Source organism: Adiantum capillus-veneris, chromosome 11 (genome assembly GCF_014529385.1).
Source record: "Adiantum capillus-veneris isolate H3 chromosome 11, ASM1452938v2, whole genome shotgun sequence".
Lineage (NCBI taxonomy): Eukaryota > Viridiplantae > Streptophyta > Polypodiopsida > Polypodiales > Pteridaceae > Adiantum > Adiantum capillus-veneris.
The window spans coordinates 86,584,805-86,588,793 of NC_140941.1; positions in this window are offsets into that span (position 1 = coordinate 86,584,805).

Genomic DNA, 3,989 nt, shown 5'->3' on the forward strand with positions numbered 1-3,989 from the left:
TAGCTTTGTTGGAGTTGCCCTTAGGAGACTTCTGGACATTGTCCTTCCCCTTAGGCTCGTTGGAACCCTTGTTTTCCGTGGGCTTATTATTTCTTTTAGCCCCCATTTGGAAATTAATTCGAGAGGCCACCATAGTATGGTGCATTACCGCCGATATGGTATGTGGCCTTTGGGAGTTGACATACTCCGCCATTTCTTCGGTTAAGCCCGCACAAAATTGTTGCTTTTGCTCTCCAAAATCCAACTTTTTGAAGACAGTGGCTTTGAGTTGTAGGTCCCAAAACTTGTCTACATATATATTTGTGGATGGATTCATAGGGAGAGAGCTCTAAGCTTCGCCTTTTGGTGAGTACTTTGTCTTTGGCATCGGTGGCCAAAAACTGCTTCATAATGGAAGCTCTTAAAGCTTTCCATGTTCGTGGAGCTTCACCGTTGGCTCGTAGGCTAGACCACCATTGCCTGGCGGTCTTTTGAAAGTGCATAGCTACATGGCATAGCTTAGAGGACTCCGTGAAGCCCTCATCTCCAAACGCCGCATCAAACTGTTGGATAAAGGCCAAGACTTTGTCCGTAGCACCAAAGGTGCCAGCATAGGTAAGGAAAGAGATGCTCTTCCCTCCCTCTTTGAAATTCTTCAGCTTGGATGACCTCTTCCATGTGGCATAGGATTTCCTATGGCCTCTTCTTTTTGATGGTTCAAAGGTTGCACCATCACTTTCTTCAGAAGGTGAAGAATTTGAAGAAGGTGGAGAAGAGGGTGACCTCTTTCTCGCCTTTTTCTTGTCTTGATCTTCGTCGTCTTCACCATCAATTTCATAAGAGGAAGAGGATGAAGAATATGGAGAAGAGGGTGTCCTCTCTCGCCTTTTTCTTCTCTTGCTTTTTATCATCCCTCTTTGAATTATGGTGTGGAGAAGGGTGCGATGGTCTTCTCCGCTTTGGTGGTGATGGAGAGCGTTTAGCCCACCGTCTTCGTGGAGCCATCTCCGTCGAGGTGGTGGGAGACTCACTTCTTTCTTGTTCCTTTGGTGGAGGCTCTTGAGTTCTCCTTTGGAAAGGAGATGCATCATCAAGAAGTAAATTCTTGAGCCCTTCATATGGATTCTCTTCTTCTTCTCGAATCGGAAAGAGACCTCTTTTGGAAGTCTCACAAGGAGGCTTCCTAGGTGTTCTCTCGTCATGGTGGTGAGCTTGGAGAATCCTGTGAGCACGGAGTTGCCGTTGCACTTCACTTTGGAGAGGTGGATTGCCCATGGCTTGTTGAATCCTAGAAACAAGATAGTTAACAAGCATCAGAGCATCATTAGTAGCTTGCTCATTAGCAAAATCAAAGCTATCAACATTAATTTCACTCTCTTTACTACTGTCAACCATATGAACAACTTTTAGGTGTAAACTTTTTAGGTGTACTTTGGCACTTCAAGCCGTAGTTGCTACTCCTATTTACCCCTTTAGAAAAAGCACTCAAGCTACTGTACCCGTGGCTCGAATACCATTAATTGCAAGGAATAGAAGAGAGGGTCGTTCAACACCAAAACAACACCGGCTCCTATCAAGCTTCTAATAGCTCAATACTGGTGTCAAGCCCCATAGGACTCCACTATTAAGACCATAGCTCTTGACGGTGATTCCCCGTTAACTGCACGATGGTAGGCGCACTGCAAGGCTGAAAAATCCATATTCTACTTACTCACGGGCAATTAATAATACCAACCATTTATAGCTATCTTGAGGACCTCCCTTCTTGAGCAAGAAAAGAGAAACCTTGTGCTCTGATACCAATGTAACATTCAATGGCCTAAAAACTTGTGTGTAGCGGAAATTAGCATGAACATAATGGGCATTTCATTAGAATAGATTCCTAATGAGAATTACAAGAGTAATTGGGTGGAGAGAGCAACAAAAAGCATAACACCTAGTTAGATAGCATGAACAATACTTTTAAAAGAGAGATAAATTAAGCTATTGACAACAGTTGAGGACTGGATTTACATGGATCCGGTCCCCCCTCCAAAAGGCTTTGTATTATGGTTTCTCCCATCTAGAGAGACATTGTACAATACAATTCTTTGTGTTCCTTCAAGGCTAGCTAGTGCAATGAAGATGAAAGCTTCATGCACTAAGCAAAACACTTATCAAACACAACATCAATTATCCCCGGTCTCAGACCCAAGACCTCACACACCTTCGAAGATGGTGAGAGCTAGCAGGGTATGAGAGTAGATTGAGAGGAACAAGGAGTAGTCTTACGAGAAGATGTACATCTCCTCACATAATCACTCATATTAGCATAGTTTAGCTTAGTAATTAGCATGGTAGATGAGATGAGCATGCATTGAAGCTTGGCTCTTGGTTGGATTTGCATCACAAAGACAAGAGTTGTTGGTGTAGGCCTCCCTTCTCACAAGTTTGGAGTAGGTGGTAAGCTTTCCATTAAACCTTGACAAGGAGAGAGAGTCTTCTTTACTTCACACATGAGATTGTGTGAGTGTGTGAGTGATAATGTCTTGCAAAAATCAGCCCCCTCTCTCTCTCTTGGGCAACCCCTCTTGCTATTTGCTCTTGCCACCCTCTCATTGGACCTCCCTAGGGCTAGCCAATGACAATTAAGCAGCATAAGTGATAGCCTTCTGACATGTGTCCCCCTTTCCCCCTTTGTGAGAGCTTTAGGTAATTTAATAATTCAACTAAACTCTCATTGGACCCCTTTGCCTCCTAGCCAATAGGAATCAGGCAAGCTATTGGTCTGTTGAATGCTCATTGGACCCCTTGGGAGACTGTCCAATAGTCTTCTAGAGGACTTAATTCTCATTGGTTCTTTTATTAAGTGTTTTTAAGTTAATTCAACTAGATTTACTATAGCCTAATTCTCATTGGTCCACCTCCATGGCCATCCAATAGGAATTGGGTACACCTTGTGGGCATCTGGGCTAGGGAGTTGACATGTGTCCCTCATTCCTTTTGTGTAAAGGGAGCTTGTGTGTGTGTGTGTGTGTGACTTTCTCTCTCATCCCCTACAAGCAAGGCTCGCCCCCTCCTAAGTAGGGATTTGTAAAGACTTTTTTGACACACACAAAGCATCCAATTCCCCCATGGTTGACCTTTGGACACAACCTTTGAATTTTGGAACCTTAGCATTTTGGAAGTCTTAGTGGACTGAACCTTAGGGTCTTTTTAGCCCATTGTTGCACATGGCTCTTTTACAGATGGCCCCCCCTTTGGATCCCTATTTTCCCTCCTTTGGATCCCTACTGTGGCCGGTTTGCTAGCTTAACCAATATTCTAGCTTTTTCTCCCCTAGCACTTCCCCATATTAAATGATGAGTTTAACATGAGAAAATCATTTAGGAGAATTAGATATTGATTATTATGACAACCCTAATTAACATTCAATAGAGGTTCATACCTTTATATGTTCTATAAATTATTCCATATATATCAATGGGATCAAGGTTTCCCTAACAGACCTTTTAAGGTTAATTTTTAGGGAAAATTGCCAAAATACCCCTCTAATTTGTGGAAATTCCCAAAATACCCCTCAAATTTCAAAAATTCCCAAAATACCCTTGTATCTATTTTAGCTGGATTGGTCGATTTCCTAATCTTTATTCTTTTTTGACAATGTATATCTGTTTTTTAGTGCTTAGCATGTAATTTGTCACAAATTACCTCCCAAAAAAAGACAATTATGTCTAAAAATCATGAAGCAATTCATCTCCAAAGCCTACATAACCAACTCAAATTCTAGTTTTAGTATCTTGTATTCATAGACAATCGGTCTTCTTATGAAAAGCTACAATTTTTTTAATTTTTGGATAAATTTACTCTCACAACCAGGGGTATTTTGGGAATTTTGAAAAATTTGAAGGGCATTTTGGGAATTTTTGACAAAATATGAGGGGTATTTTGGAAATTTTTGAAATTTGAAGGGTATTTTGGGAATTTCCACAAATTAGAGGAGTATTTTGGTAATTTTCCCTAATTTTTAG